At 42.5% G+C, this 17,295-nt stretch overlaps 1 protein-coding gene across 4 annotated transcripts in view; it reads right to left on the bottom strand.

Annotated features, from left to right (window-relative positions):
* The window catches only part of cdip1 (cell death-inducing p53 target 1), a 72,831-nt gene that overhangs the window by 17,067 nt on the left and 38,469 nt on the right, over positions 1–17,295 (bottom strand). For 2 of the 4 annotated variants that reach the window (XM_072480793.1, XM_072480792.1), the window contains exon 2: positions 3,290–3,463. The exons of the other annotated variants lie outside the window; for them this stretch is intronic. The gene's annotated coding sequence lies outside the window, so the exon portion shown is untranslated. The remainder of the gene's footprint in view (positions 1–3,289; positions 3,464–17,295) is intronic. 4 annotated transcript variants of the gene reach the window in all.

Here is a 17,295-nt window from a genome sequence, read left to right as displayed (position 1 = left end):
TTGCACAGTTAACTTCAGGTACCCTGAAACACAGTTTCCTTGTTCCTCGCCTATTTTTCATCTACATGCTGCCTCTCAACGATATTACCCCAAAACACCTCAGTTTCCAACTCTACGCCTAGCTCTACCTCGCCATCTCTCTGAACTCCTCCACCATCTTTATACTTGCCTCGCGTCATAATGGATGAGCAGAAATTTTGTTCAACTGCATATTTGGAAGAGTGAAGCCATTATCTTGATCCCTCCCCCAAATTCTGCTCCCTCGCCATTGACTCGTGGCAACATTGGGAGGGAGTGAAGAACCAGACTGTTTGCAACCTCAATGTCATATTTAATCAGAGTTGACCTTTCAACCCCATATCCAAGCCGTCTCACTAGGATCTCCTATTTCTATCTCCATAATAATTGTCCATCTCCACCACTGCCTCGTGTCTGTAATTGAAATCCTCATCCGTGCCTTTGCTACCTCCCGTTTCGATTGTTTCGACACTCTTCTGGTTGGCCTCCCACTTTCTACCTTCCATAAACTTGAAGTCACCTAGGACTCTGCTGTCCATACCCTTCACATCAAATCTCACTGACTCTTTACCCTTGCTCGCTGACTGACACTGGCTCTTAGTTAAGCAATGACTAGATTTTGAAAATTCTAACCCTCCTTTTCAAGACCCTTCCTATTTCTATAATCTCCACCAGCGCTATGACCCTCCAAACTATCAACACTTCTCTAATTTCAGCCTCTTGAGCATCTCCAATTTTAATCATTCCACCACTGGTGGCTTTATCTTTAGCTGCAAAGACCCCAAGTTCTGGAATACCCTCCCTAAACCCCCTCAGCTTCTCTCACTCACTTTCTTCCTTTAAACTGCCCCATAAAAACTACTGTACTTGTTTGACCATTATCCCCAATATCTCCTTGTGCAACCCAGTGTCATATCTTTGTTTATGATGTCTCTAGAAATACCCAGGGGCATGTGATTATATTAAAGATGCCATATTTAAAAACAGGTTACTTGTAACTTGTGGCCGGCAAGGTGGCACAGTGGTTAGCACTGCTGCCTCACAGCTCCAGGGACCCGGGTTCAATTCTGGCCTCGGATGACTGTCTGCATGGAGTTTGCACTTTCTCCCCGTGTCTGCGTGGGTTTCCTCCGGGTGCTCCGGTTTCCTCCCACAGTCGAAAGACGTGCAGGTTAGATGGGTTGGCCATGCTAAATTGCCCCTTAGTGTCCAAAGGGTTAAGTTAGGTTGCTCGATTACGGGGATAGAATGGAGGCGTTGACTTAAGTAGGGTGCTCTTTCCAAGGGCTGGTGCAGACTTGATGGGCCGAATGGTCTCCACCTGCAGTATGGAATTCTATGAATGTGCCAATACTGTTTTGAATGTGGGTTTGCCCATTAACAGTCTCATATCTTAAAAGTTTATCTTGCTTAAAAAACCTTTTTTTTGGACTTCCCTTCCTTCGCAAATCCAATATCAAATTCAATCCTACTGGAACTGCTATTTGCAAGGTGTTCCCTTACCACAAGATTGTTAATTATAATTTATTACTCATTGTTAAATTTAATGTAAACTGTGTTCCTTTGTTCAATTACATTCTAAACATTTACAACCAGAGCATGACCTGCTCCATTCCAGTTTGAGAGAATTAGAACCACTTTTGTTTTGACAATGTGACCACAATCTCTATATACTGTGCCATGATATCAGTATGATCAAGTCAGCAGGCCGCTCCTACCAGAGACTAACTTGTGTCCTTTTCTATCCCTTAATTCTACTTGTCGCTCATACTAACCAATTACATTTACTGAAATCCCTTCTTTCAACTTCAGTGATTATGGCTCAGCAATAGGTATATCCACTCTTTTCCTAACCTCGCTGTCCTTCCTAAAGATCCTACAGCCTGATCAGGTCAGCAGGCAGCTCCTACCAGAGACTAACTGGTGTCCTTTTCTATCCCTTAATTCTACTTGTTGATCATACTAACCAACTACGATTACTGACCTCTCTTATCCTTCCTAAAGATCCTCCAGCCTGGAATATTGTGCTCTCAATCACAGTATCAGCTTCTAACTTTGCAAATGGATGGGTTTTGAATGAATTAAAATCACACCCATGATGTAGCCAGGTCTTTCTAATGGTCATTGCAGCAAATCCCTTTGAGTTGAATTTCTGCTTCAAATTAATTGGTTTTATTTCTTGAGCGATGTGCATTGAAAGTTCAGAACCCTTGCTTAGTTTGCTGTCCCTAACTTCACATGAGCTCCTACTTTCTCGCAATGTTGATTTTCTCCTCCCACATCCCTGAAAAGGTTTAAATCCCTCCTGATAGTCCTATTTAACTGTTATGCAAGAACACAGATGAAAAACGTCCAGCCTTCCCAACCCCTAGCAATGTCCCATAGTCTTAAACCCTCAGCTCTCTACACCATCCTTCATATTGGCAATACTAACCTCTACTTGTCTGGTTCAGCCTATGGCATTGGAAGTAATTATAACCCTGGAGGTTCTGTTCCTTGAAACACCTTTTTGCAGAAATGTGCTCCCTTTCCTGGCCATTATCCTAGGCTAAAGCAGAGGTGCTGCAACTTGAAAATCCTGCTCGATCCTGAGCCAAGGTCCTAACTCTACATCCAGTATCACAAAGACCACCACTCTAAATCCAACTCTGCCAATAGTCTTTGAAAATGTCAACCATGCTTTTGTCACCTCGAGAATCGATTACTCCAATGCTGGCCTCCATCCTCCAAAGGTTTCAGCTGGTCCAGAACTCTACTGACTTATTCTATCCCACACCAATTCAGCTCACACATTGTTGTGGGAAGACAAATGATTAGGATTTACTTAACAGCAATCTATTAGGGCAATTAACAACTATTCTTCAGAATTTTGAATCTATACAGTACAGTACAGTATATTAAAGCAATAAAGGTCAGTTTTCATAAAGATGTCAGCTAAAAGCTGATGTGGCACCATCCACAGAATGAGGGTCAAGGCAACATGTTCCAGACATCAGTGACCTTAACAGTTATTCTACAGCACAATCTACAGCAGTCAGCATAAACGTTAACAAACATGTTTTTCTAACTTGACCCAAGAACCAGACACATATATTGGGTCTGGCACCAAGTAGGGAGGGATCCATAGAAAAATGCAGGGTAGATAAGGGTAGAGAACACTCACTCTGCCTGGGTGCACATACTCAACTTGTTTAATGCAAAACATACAACAGACATGATCCAATATAAACAATATTATTATCTACGTAACTGCACTCTGTATAATCGTCACCTGATTCTTTAGGTTGGCGGAGTCAGTTCTGGAGGTCTCTCTGAAGCTGGGCTCTCCCAACACGTTGGTCAATAAATGATCGTTCTGTGCCTGAGTTGCCTCTGATTATTTTGTGGAAAAGAGTAAAACCACAACAATTGGCGCTGTGATCAGGGTACCCGTATTAGAACGCCTCTGCAAAAAAGGGCAAGTATATTTTAGTTACCACCCATAGTTAGTGCGGTAAACCTGTGTGAAATGGTCTGGCCGAGTATCAAAGAAACTGTGGGAGAACTCGGGGTAGCGAGGCGCCAGAGTAGGAGGCAGTGCCGTGCTTGTGGGTTAGTCAGGAAAGACAGTAGCCGAAGCTGGGAGGCCAGACCACTAAAATAACTCTCATGTAAACAAGTTAATAAGGAAGCGCAGATTTGAAAACTAACTGCGTAGAGACGGGCAGTGGTAGAATGCCGTCAGAAAAAGGGAAAGCGAATACCATGAACTTTGACTGGGGATGTTGAGGGCTCCATCACAAGGTTTACAACACCCCAGATTGTAGAGTACTAAAAACAAAGATAACAGTGGCTTTGGCATATGCTAGAATGTGACTGATAGTTTAACAACAGAGACAGGAGCAAACAATGTCCAGGGAGCTGTAGAAGAAGTTTTATGACAGAGGTTACGAGCATATCCTTGATGGGTTTCTAAAGAGCTTCAGAAAGGAAACAGCTAGTTGGAGAAAGCCCCTTATAGGTTAGTACACCCGAGTGCTTTACAGCTGAGTAAAAGGTGTAACAAGTTAAAGGAACAGATAGATAAGCTGCAGAATGGAACGGATTGTTCAGGACAGACGTGCTCTCCTGCAAGCAATCAGTTATGTTGGGTGTATAGTGCTGAGAAAAAACTACTGCCATTAGACCAAAGATTGCAACAAGATACAAGTTACAGTCAGAAAATACTAGACCAAGTGAGGCGTTCGAAGATGCAGTGGGGGTTTTGAGGAGGTAATTCAGCTACAAAGTGTCACCTCCCGCGAAGCAAACTCTCTTTGGAGTGGAGGAGGATGAGAGGCGACTTAATAGAGGTTTATAAGATGATGAGGGGGTAGATAGAGTGGACGTTCAGAGACAATTTCCTCGGATGGATGTAGCTGTTACAAGGGGGCATAATTATAAGGTTCAGGGTGGGAGATATAGGAGGGATGTCCGAAGTAGGTTCTTTACTCAGAGAGTGGTTAAGAGTGTGGAATGGACTGCCTGCTGTGATAGTGGAGTCAGACACTTTAGGAACTTTCAAGCGGTTATTGGATAGGCACATGGAGCTCACCAGAATGACAGGGAGTGGGATAGCTTGATCTTGGTTTCGGACAAAGCTCGGCACAACATTGAAGGCCGAAGGGCCTGTTCTGTGCTGTTCTACTCCCAGTGTTAAATTAAACACCCTGAAACACAATTAAGTCATCAGCAAGCAGTTATAGCTCTTATCTCCGAAACCAGGACAGTTGAAAACACTCCTCCTAATACTTCTCAATAAAGTATATTCCTGAGAGGAAGAGGAATTGTAAAAGGGAGAAAACGTTCCATGGATAAACAAAAAAGTCAAGGAAGACAAAGGCAAAAACTAGGGCATAACATACTGCAAAAGCTAGTGGTAAGCTGGAGGATTGGGAAAACTTCACGGTTCAGCAAAAGTCTACTAAAAATAAAATCAGAAGATCTAAGATGAACTACAAAAGCAACCCAGAAGAAACATAAACACCGATACCAAAAACTTCTATAAGTAAATAAGGAGGATGAGAATAGCTAAAGTAAATGTTGGCCCTTTATTAGAGGCCAATACTTGTGAGGTAATAATGGGGAACACAGATGGTGGAGGCACTGAACCAATATTTTGCCTCTGTCTTCATGGTAGAAGATAATAAAACATTTCCAAAACTACAGTTAAAGCAGAGGAACTTGGTGCAATAACCATCTCTAGGGAGACAGTATTGAATAAACTAATGGGACTAAAGGAAGGCAGGTAAGTCCCCAGCACCCTAGGGTATTAAGGGAGGTGGCAGCAGAAATATTAGATGCTTGGTTTGATATTTCAGAATTCCCTGGATTCTGGAAGGGTCCCAGTGGATTGGAAGCACACTAATGTGACACCCCTGTTCAAAAAGGGAGAGAGGCAAAAAGTAGGAAACTATAGACCGGTTAGCTTGACCTCTGTGGTGGGGAAGGTGCTGGAATCAATCATTGAGGAAGAAATCACTGAACATCTGGAAAGACAAAGCTCAATTCACCATTGTCAGCATGATTTTATGAAGGGTAAGTCATGCTTGACAAACTTTTTTGGAGTTCTTTGAGGATGTAACCAACAATGTGGATAATGGAGAACCTGTGGATGTGGTATACCTAGACCTCCAGGATGCATTTGACAAGGTGCCGCATAAAAGACTGATCCAGATGGTGCGATCGCAGGGGATTGGGGGAAAAGTACTGGATTGGGGGAAAAGTACTGGATTGGATTGAGGATTGGCTGACTGACAGAAAACAGAGTCGGGATAAATGCGTCCTTCTCTGGCAGGTGAACTGTAACTAGCAAGTTGCCAAGGGGGTCAGTCCTCGGACCTCAACGGTTCACAATCTATATTAATGATCTGCAAGCAGGGACAGAATGCAACATAGCAAAATAAGTGGGAAAGCAGGCAGTGAAGAGGAGATAAATGATTTTGCAGATGGATAGGATGCAGGGTCCAGAGGAGGTTCACAAGAATGATTCCTGGAATGAAGAACTTGTCGTATGAGGAACGTTTGAGGACTCTGGGTCGGTACTCCTTGGAGTTTAGAAGGATGAGAGGGGATCTTATTGAAACGTACAAGATACTGTGAGGCCTGGATAGAGTGGACGTGGAGAGGATGTTTCCACTTGTAGGAAAAACTAGAACCAGAGGACACCATCTCAGATTAAAGTGACGATCCTTTAAAACAGAGATCAGGAGGAATTTCTTCAGCCAGAGGGTGGTGAATCTGTGGAACTCTTTGCCGCAGAAGGCTGTGGTGGCCAATTCACTGAGTGTCTTTAAGACAGAGATAGATAGGTTCTTGCTTAATAAGGGGATCAGGGGTTATGGGGAGAAGGCTGGAGAAAGGGGATGAGAAAATATCAGCCATGATTGAATGGTGGAGCAGACTCGATGGGCCAAGTGGCCTAATTCTGCTCCTATGTCTTATGGTCTTATGATATAGATAGGCTAGGAGATTGGGCCAAAATTTGGTAAGTCGAGTTTAGTGTAGATAAATGTGAGGTTATCCGTTTTGGCCAAAATAAAAGCAAATTATCTGAATGGAAAGCAGATTCAAAATGCGTCTGGGCAGAAGGATCTGGATTTCCTTGTTCATGAATCGCAGAAGGTCAGTATGCAGGTACAGCATGTAATTAAGAAGGCAAATGGAATGTTAAGAGTTTATTGCAATAGGACTGGGGCATAAAAGTAGAGAAGTGTTGCAATTTTATAGGGTGTTAATGCGAGCACATTTGAAGTAGTGTGTCCAGTTTTGGTCTCCTTATTTGAGGAATGATGTGGTGGCATTGGAGGCAGTTCAGAGGAGATTCACCAGATTGATTTCGGGGATGAAAGGGTTGGCATATGAGGAGAGATTAAACAGTATGGGCTTATACCAGCTGGAATTTGGAAGGATGAAAGGGGATCTGTTCGAGGTACATAAGATACTAAAAGGGATTCATAAAGTAAATGTAGACCAAATGTTCCCCCTTGTGGGGCAATCTCGAACGTGGGGTCACAGATATGGATTGAGAGGCGGTAGATTTAGAACTGAGATGAGGAGGCAGTACTTCTCGCAGAGGGTGGTGAATTTGTGGAACTCACTACCCCATAGTGCGGTGGCATCCAAGTCATTAAATGATTTCAAGGAGGATATATTTATATTTCTGATATTAAAAACGGGTTAAAGGGATAGGGGGAATAGGTACGGAGGTGGATTTGAGACCAGGAAAAAATCTGATTGAATGGCGGAGCAGGCTCGAAGGATTGATTTGCCAATTTCTGCTCCTAATTCCTATGTTTCTATGTTCCCTCTTCTCCGCCTCTCCAGTATCTTAAGGGAATGCTGGCGTGCGAGGTTAATCGACTTCTATACAGTCATGATCCACGACCCTTACTCCGAGTTGTTTGCCCAGTTGAAGGAATACCATACATTCGGGTCAAGTCATTGTTGAAGCAGGATGTTGTGCACAAGTATCATAGATTCAAATAATTAGTTAGGAAAGGGAACTAAAATTCATTTAATTTGAACTTCTGTGAGTTTCTGTGTTTAAAAGAAATTTGAACCGTGCTAGAATTCAAAAGGGTTGTGCTGGAGTATGAAATAAAACAGTACAATTTTGGAATTGCGAAGGTTGTCTGTTCCAAAACAAAGACCAATTTGACAGCATTCCAATTTGAACTTTCCAAAACATTTGAGTTATAAAAAAAATTGAGAGTCAGTTTTACAACCCTTTTCACAAAATATCTTTTGTAAATTTGGTTAAGTAGCAAATATTAGAAATTGAAAGGGAAAAGGATAGACAACTGAAATTAAATTGAAGTAAATAGAACAAAAATAGTTTTAAACTTACATAAAGGGACGTAAATGCGTGCCAAGTTTCTCTACCCACACCCCGCCCCTTTAGGTTGTCGGAAAATTAACCATTTCAGGAGACAGCTCATTTGTTCCAAATTACCTGGAAAACTACACACTATGGTATGTATAGGTCTATTTATACAAGGTTTAATTGGGAATTTGTGGGAACTCAATAACAACCCAGTTAAACATGGAAATTTTAAACAGAGTCAAGTGGAATTTGGAATAAGTGAGAGAATTATATTATGTTTTTCACATACCCCAGATAAGGAACAAGGATTTTTGCAGGTGATAGATTATTTGGTTGAGAATGGGCTGAGATTTTGAATAACAAAGAATAGGTGAAGCCTATAAAAATCAAGCATTGAAAATTTATTTAAATGGAACCAAGATTTTAAGTTATGAGATTGCAAGGGAACATGAGATTGCAAGGGAACATACATCGAACCTGAACTTGCTGATCTCCATGAGAGGCACTGGTGATGGAGCTACAATTCTCATTCTGGTTCTCAAATCTTACCATGTCCTTGGTTCCGAGCCCCATTCTAACACCAGTCCTCCTTGTGCTCTCACCTTCTTCCATTTCCCTTTCTCCCATTACCAGTGACTGATCCAGCCACCTGGACGCAATACACCTCATATTGGAGCACTTTCTTAGTGCTTTCCTTTGCAGTAGCAGCTTACATTTTGTGCTCGAGTAACTGGAGTAGTGAGGTTCAAACCCACAATCTCCCTTTGCCACATCTTCCACCTCCTCCATCATTGCCTCTCCTGCAACCTCAGTGGCCTCTCTGCTTTCACTCTTCCATCCCAACACTCCATCATCCTCCTCCATTTCCCCTGTCCTGTGTGACCCCCTCCTCTTTATTCTTCAAAAAACTTTCTATCTTTGTCTTAAAAACATTTAATGAAGGAGCCTCAACTGCTTCACTGGGCAAGGAATTCCATAGATTCACAACCCTTTGGGTGAAGAAGTTCCTCTTAAGTTCAGTCAAGAATCTACTTCCCCTTATTTTGAGGCTATGCCCCCTAGTTCTGCTTTCACTCGCCAGTGGAAAAAAACCTGCCTGCATCTATCCTATCTATTCCCTTCATAATTTTATATGTTTCTATAAGATTCCCCCGCGTCCTTCTAAATTCCAACGAGAACAGTCCCAGTCTACTCAACCTCTCCTCATAATCCAACCCCTTCAGCTATGGAATTAACCTCGTGAATCTCCTCTGCACACCCTCCAGTGCCAGTACGCCCTGTCTCAGGTAAGGAGACCAATATGAACATAATACTCCAGGTGTGGCCTCACTAACACCGTATACAATTGCAGCATAACCTCCCTAGTCTTAAACTCCATCCCTCTAGCATTGAAGGACAAAATTCCATTTGCCTTCTTAATCACCTGTTGCACCTCATGCACTAGCACACCCAGGTCTCTCTGCACAGGCAGCATGTTTAAATATTTTATCATTTAAATAATAATCTCTTTTGCTATTATTCCTATCAAAATGGATAACCTCACATTTGTCAACATTGTATTCCATCTGCCAGACCCTAGCCCATTCACTTAGCCTATCCAAATCCCTCTGCAGACTTCCGGTATCCTCTGCACTTTTTGCTTTACCACTCATCTTAGTGTCATCTGCAAACTTGGACACATTGCATTTGGTCCCCAACTCCAAATCATCTATGTAAATTGTGAACAATTGTAGGCCCAACACTGAACCCTGAGGGACACCACTAGCTACTGATTGCCAACCGGAGAAACACCCATTAATCCCTGCTCTTTGCTTTCTATTAATTAACCAATCCTCTATCCATGCTCCTACTTTCCCCTTAATGCATCTTTATCTTAGGCAGTAATCTTATAATGTGGCCACTTCCTCTGGGCTCCAGCAACTTTAATTCTACCCCGTCTTGAACTCTTCTAACCTCCACCTTCTCCTTCGGAGCTCTAATACTGCACAATATATTCCCAAATGTAGCAATCATCCTTTCCCCATTCTTCATGGGACTCTAACTGTATTTTTCCTTTCACTCAGCCCAAGCCTCTGAATGGAGTGCTACCTTGCCTTTTGCTTGGGGTCCTTCAATCGAACTCTACTTTCCCTCTCAACTCTCACACAACTCTATTTCCTCACTCCAGATCTCTTGTGGCCTCCAATGTTGCCCTGGTCATTAAAGACTACATTTAGTTCCAATTCCCCTTTTATTTCCAGTCGTCTTTTTCCAACATACATTCCTACATCCAACTTATAACAAAAAAATGAAAGTATGATCTTGTCACGGTCTAAAAACATACCAGTCATTCGCAAGAATTATAATTTATCTACAAGTATGGTCACACAAAAGTTCCAATGGGAGATCATAAAATAGGCAGCGGACATGATTTTTAAACTATTGCTGAAATATGGAAATGGACTGCATCAGGTAACATACACAACGCTACCCTTAGTTGTAGAATCAAAGCAATTTCAGGTAGCATAGGTTAACTGGGCCAAAATATGTATTTATAAAACAGTATCAAGCAAAAGTGGCTTAAAGCGAGTGAATTGAAGTCACGTAGGACATCAAAAATTACAGGAGGTATTTCATTTAAGGCATATGAATGTTCCCAGAAGTTCAATGGTTTATAGTATGAGGTTTCTGATATATTGCTTTTTAGCACATATTTTTAGTTATTTATGCAGACCAGACATACAGTGCAGAAGGAGGCCATTCGGCCCATCGAGTCTGCACCGACCCACTTAAGCTCTCACTTCCACCCTAACCCAATACCCAATAACCTCTCCTAACCTTTTTGGATACTAAGGGCAATTTAGCACGGCCAATCCACCTAACCTGCACGTCTTTGGACTGTGGGAGGAAACCGGAGCACCCGGAGGAAACCCACGCAGACACGGGGAAAACGTGCAGACTCCGCACAGACAGTGACCCAAGCCGGGAATTGAACCTGGGACCCTGGCGCTGTGAAGCAACAGCGACAACCATACCGTAACGTCCTACAAATTTTCAACTCTATGCATTGCAATGAAAATTAGGTATCGTAAAGTCTTAGTAAAAAATATAGCTATATTCTTTAGACTCACAACTTAAGTGAAATAACTTGAACTGAATTGGGGTTCCCACAGGGATCAATGTAGAAACAGGAGTTAGATTCTTTTGGACATTTCTCTTAAAACTAATCACAAGTTTAAATACCGCACAGTATATTCCCAAATGAAACAATTTGAATAAAATATTTTCATAAAATATGAAAAAAAAAAAAATTAAAAAAAATAAGATAACATTCACCTCACTTTTTTCTTCGGCAGTCCCTCAGGTTTTAGGATGACTTGTTTCTGAGTTCGGAAGTGGCGCAATACATGATCTGCAGACTTTGCCATATGTGAGGCAGGCGTTTCTTGGAGGGAGAGTTGTTTTGTTTGGAGGTTTGTGCACCCTCTCCCGCCCTTAACTTTGCTTTTGTATGTTCTCCACAAATAAACCTTCGCCATTTGTGTGATCTCAAGCCAAGGACTCCCCATGAGTCATTCTGCATATTTGAGCTCTTCAGGTATGCTTTAAGAACATCTCCAAAGAATTTCAGTCGAGCTGGTTTTGAGTGATTAGCACCACAATGCTAGGCAAATTGCCTCGAGAGTATGCTGTTGTTGGGCCTTTCCTGCCACTGGATTTGGAGGATCTTACGAAAGCACTGCAGGCCGTATGTTTAGGTGCCTGCTGCAGGTTGTCCATGTGTCAGAAGCATAGATAGGAGTCCCGAGATCACTGCTGCCCACTGCACCATGACCATAGTTTATGGTTTGAGATCCTGATCCTCAAATACTTTTTTCCTCAATCGGCTGAAAACTGAGCTGGCATAATAAAGGCAATGTGATTTTTGGTCTGTTTTCATCAAGAAGAAGCCTTCAAGATGTGGAGAATGGGCCGCACTTTTAAGGAGCTTAATCAATGGGAGGGGATGTTTGGTTTAAAGACACCTTTTTGTTCTCCAGATGTTTAGCTAACAAACAATTTTCTCATATGCATTCAACTTCACAAACAAGCATCAGCTGCATACAGATCAATTGGAGTGATTTTGGTTTTGAATTAAGATGGTGTACATTGAACAAGCAGTTCCTGATGGAGTTAATAGGATGAAATGCCAGAGTTGCCAAAGACCTTGAAAAATGTATCCAAGGACTGCTGGACAGTTGTTTTCTCTTTCTTCTGCTGTAGATCTCCTTGTACCAGCTGATGTTGTCATTGATCAGTTAATAGTAAGATGTTGGGGAAAGTTAGAATAAAGATCTAGCAGTACAGGTTCAAAGCACCTTGAAAGTAGAGTCACAGGTGAACAGGACGGTGAAGGCGGCATTCGGCATACTTGGTTTCATTGGTCAGAATATTGAATACAGGAGTTGGGATGAAGTTGTACAAGACATTAGTAAGGCCACACCTGGAATACTGTGTACAGTTCTCGTCACCCCATTATAGAAAGGATATTATTAAGCTAGAAAGTGCAGAAATAAATCACTGGGATGCTACTGGGACTTGATGGTTTGAGTTATAAGGAGAGGCTGGGTAGACTAGGACTTTTTTCCCTGGAGCGTAGGAGGCTTAGGGGTGACCTTATAGAAGTCTATAAAATAATGAGGGGCATAGACAAGGTAGATAGTCAACATCTTTCCCAACGGTAGGAGAGTCTAAAATTAGAGGGCATAGGTTTAAGTTAAGAGGGGAGAGTTACAAAAGGGTTCAGTCGGGCAATTGGTTCACACACAGTGTGGTGAGTGTGTGGAACGAGCTGCCAGATGCAGTAATAGAGGCGGGTATAATTTTATCTTTTAAAAAGCATTTAGACTTTTATATGGGTAAGATGGGATGGAGGGTTGTGGGCCAAATGTGGGCAATTGGGACTAGCTTAGTGGTAAAAACTGGGCGGCATGAACAAGTTGGGCCGAAGGGCTTGTTTTCATGCTGTAAACCTCTATCACTCTCTGATCAGCTTGTTCACTTTGGCACTGCGCTCTGTTTGGATCACCCTCGGTAAAGATTTATACTGCCTCTCCAATGAGTTGGCAAGCTTTTGACAGTTATTGCATTGACAATACCAGAGAGGGTGACGGTTCAATATGATCTTCCTCTTCAGCACTTTGACTCGCTAGCTGTATTAAATCTTCATTGGACAACTGCTCTCCGTTGGACTCAAGCAGTTCCACCACGTCAGCCTCCTCCACTTCAAATCCAACTCACCTCGTCTGGGTGATGACTTCACACTGAACTTTGGGGTCAGCATTATGAAATCCTCTGTGATCACTGACTCACTCGAGCCACACTTTCCACCATACAATTCATACACACGTTGTAACTTTATCCCAAACATCAGCAATATTGTTGACAGCTAGAGGATGTCATTGGCATGCTGTGATTTCTGGCTGTTGGCAAATTCTCACCATCCTTGCCTTGGTGAGCTGGAAGGTACGGCAGCGGCTGGCAGGCTTGAATGCTGCTATTGCCTCCTGATTCATAGGTTGTAGCAATGAAGTAGTGTTGGGTGGCAGGAAAATTACCTACATATTTTCAGACAAGTCATCAAGGTTGATAGGATGCCATGGGCATTATACAAGGAATATCACTAGGCAATATTTTTCAGGGGCAATATTCCCTCCAAGTGGGGATGGTATAGATTCTTGAAAAAGTGCCTCTGTCATCCAAGCGCTCTTATTTGAATACCATTATGATGCGCAGATGTTCCTTGGAATAACCCTTCTCAAACTGGTACATGACAAAGGGCTTAAACTTGAAATCTCCTGTAGTGTTCCCATCACACAGAACAGTCACAATCTTTGGCAAGTTGAAAACCTGGCAGCACCACCTCCTCTTTGGAGATATATATATTTTCTGTGGCATCCTTCCAATGAAGCTGTCACCAGTATTAAAGACTTTCAATGATTCTCTTCAAATAGGCAGAAAATTCATCAGCTTCTTCAGTATTGGCATTTAGCTGCTTTGTTAGTTATTTTAGTGTTATGTCAATAGCAGCATTTCTTGGAATGCTCAAATGAAGCATGACCAGCGTTGAAGCTTTGTGCTCATTCTGCAAGTCAGCATAGGAGGCAACTTGCACTGATTTTAGTCTTTGATTCGGGATGCCAAGCGTCTTTCCATATTTCCCAAGATGCTACTTTCTAGTCCGAGTTACCCTGCAGCAGTTAAAGGTATAACACTTTGTTTGATTCAGTCAGCTCTACCATGAATTGGTCTCACTATTGTAGGGGGTAGCCCAAGCACTGGACCAATATAGGATCCTCAGAGTCTCTCTGGCCTCAAAACATTTTGAAACCTGAACTTTGTTTCTAAAGTTGATAGCTTCCTATCTCAAATGACTTTACAATTGCCTCATTGCTTCTGTCCAATGCTACATACTGTATTTTTTTGCCCAAGCAAGGCCAATGTGCCCTCGAACACAATTAAATACCTTTCACTCATATTTGCGCCAAGATGGCACTGATCACTCTATGAATCGCTACAAGGCCTGACACTAATTAACCTTAATATAAATATCACGACTTTTAAGGTGTACACCAGCTCCATCAAAAATGTGCTATTAATGCGGAATCACATTAAATTAATAAATTTGATCTCTTACTCCACCTACCTGTGAAACATCTTCCAAACCTTCATACGTGCCATCACCTTTTTTGCTCCTTCTGGTTTATGTGTATTCCCCATCTCCATCAGACTGCTGCTCTCACATTTCTTCCTAAATCTAATCTTCAAGTCTCTTCAAAATGTACCTCTTTCACCCAGCAGCCTTCACACTAAAACTTTCTCCAAATCCTGCTTAGTATCTAAATCCCCATCAGTGTCCTTTAATACAACACAGTCCCTTTAGTATAACCATCCAAAGTACAAGGTATTAATCTTCAATTTATTCCTCATCGCTCAGTGATGAAGATTTAGTTATTCAGCTAGCGTCTTCAGAAAGGAACGACTCTTTTGCTTCCATATTATAAATTGGCACTTCAACATTGCGACATTGCCGAACTGTAACTGTTGGGATACAGTACAAACACTTCATTACAGTAAAGCTCCATCCTGACTTGTTGACTTGCAATTGTAGCCATCTGGGATGGCCACTTACAAAGCCTAAAGGGAAATGTGGACAATGTAAGATTCAGGCAGGCACAGAGCCTGAATGTATATTTGTGAGCAAAGAATCCAGACAGCATCGAAACCCCCAACCGATTAGCATTTTAATGGCCCATCTCCGGAAGACAAAGGATTGATACTCAGGTAACCGATACAAGTCCAGACATTTCGGTGCCACTCCCTTTATTCTTTATTCAGGAAGCATCAACAACAGGGTCAATGACCGCTTAGGACACGCCCAACCATTAAGGCACCTGCCCCTTTATTGGCTCAGATCGAAGGCAGTGATCGAGAACTGCCCAATTAATTAGGTCCAAACATAAGGACCGCCCAAAAGAGCGTGAAACTCCCCAAGGATAAAGAGAGACACTGCCATGTGTTCAATCTCTTTTGGACCTGGCACTCCGGCAACATCCATCTCCAATCGCAGTACCACCAGAAGCAAGTACAAGTTCAACGCTCGCTACCAGACAAATGAGCCCAGCTGAACAGCAGTTACTTCTCCAGACCCAGTAGATCCAGATCCGAACAAAGGCCACTGTTCCTCTGACCTAAGCCGGGTGCCTGAAGTTAAGTACAGGTTGTCATAGTTGTTAGGTGTAGTTTAACTAGTAATGTTTATGTTGCATGTGTAAGTTAATCTTGTGTGTAAATAAAGTGCCATTGATCTTGAACTAACTAACTGGTTGTTTGGCTCTTTGATCAATACCCGGTTGAACCTTGTGGTGGTATCATTTGATACCTGGCAACTCTGAGAGCATATCATATCACTATCTAGACAAAAGAAGGGCAACCTTATTGACTGCCACATTTATAGCAAGCAAAAAAGACAACAGTTATTGGCGACTCTGGTGGGACTTGAAGAGAACCCACAAAACATTTGAATTGGAATTCCAAATTGGAAAATTAAAAGAAACCACAAGCGTAAGACCAGTATCGATCAAACCTCCAAGATTCGGAAGTGTGTAATTTGCATGCGCACTAACAGGGATATAAGATAAACTCGATAGATTTTGTTGCATGAAACTTTCAGGAGTTGCGTGAACCGGAAAATAGCTTAAGCAGTACCCGCTGTTTGTATCACCGCTTTATTCCCCCCGTCCCAAATTTACGGTAGAGATGGCAATGAAGGCAATGGAACGCCTTATGCACCCACAGGAACCCAAGGTCACAGCGACCAACAGAGCAGAGCAGTGTCCCATATGGGAAGAGGAAATTAGGAAGTACCTAAAGGGGAAAGGATGGCCCCTATGGTCTGAGCTTTGTGCAAATGAAGAGACAGGTCCTGGCAGTATAGGACAAACTTGGTGGGATAACCTGACCGAGATCCACAGGAAGAATTTTTTAAAAAAAAATTTTTTATTAAATATTTTATTGAAAATTTTTGGTCAACCAACACAGTACATTGTGCATCCTTTACACAATATTATAACAACACAAATAACAATGACCTATTTTATAAACAAAAAATGAATAAATAACAAAAATGAAAACTAGCCCTAATTGGCAACTGCCTTGTCACAAGTAACACTCTCCAAAAATATAATTTAACAGTCCAATATATAATTATCTGTAGCAACGACCTATACATACTATACAGTATATATTAACAACCCTGAGAGTCCTTCTGGTTCCTCCCCCCCCTCCCGATCCTGGGCTGCTGCTGCTGCCTTCTTCTTCCCATTCCGTCTATCTTTCTGCGAGGTATTCGACGAACGGTTGCCACCGCCTGGTGAACCCTTGAGCCGACCCCCTTAGGACGAACTTAATCCGCTCTAGCTTTATAAACCCCGCCATGTCATTTATCCAGGTCTCCACCCCCGGGGGCTTGGCTTCTTTCCACATTAGCAATATCCTGCGCCGGGCTACTAGGGACGCAAAGGCCAAAACATCGGCCTCTCTCGCCTCCTGCACTCCCGGCTCTTGTGCAACCCCAAATATAGCCAACCCCCAGCTTGGTTCGACCCGGACTCCTACTACTTTTGAAAGCACCTTTGTCACCCCCATCCAAAACCCCTGTAGTGCCGGGCATGACCAAAACATATGGGTATGATTCGCTGGGCTTCTCGAGCACCTCGCACACCTATCCTCCACCCCAAAAAATTTACTGAGCCGTGCTCCAGTCATATGTGCCCTGTGTAATACCTTAAACTGAATCAGGCTTAGCCTGGCACACGAGGACGACGAGTTTACCCTGCTTAGGGCATCTGCCCACAGCCCCTCCTCGATCTCCTCCCCCAGCTCTTCTTCCCATTTCCCTTTTAGTTCATCTACTA

This window comes from Scyliorhinus torazame, chromosome 17 (assembly GCF_047496885.1).
Source record: "Scyliorhinus torazame isolate Kashiwa2021f chromosome 17, sScyTor2.1, whole genome shotgun sequence".
NCBI lineage: Eukaryota > Metazoa > Chordata > Chondrichthyes > Carcharhiniformes > Scyliorhinidae > Scyliorhinus > Scyliorhinus torazame.
Note: the sequence above shows the minus strand (reverse complement) of the source record. Positions and strands in the feature narration are given on the sequence as shown.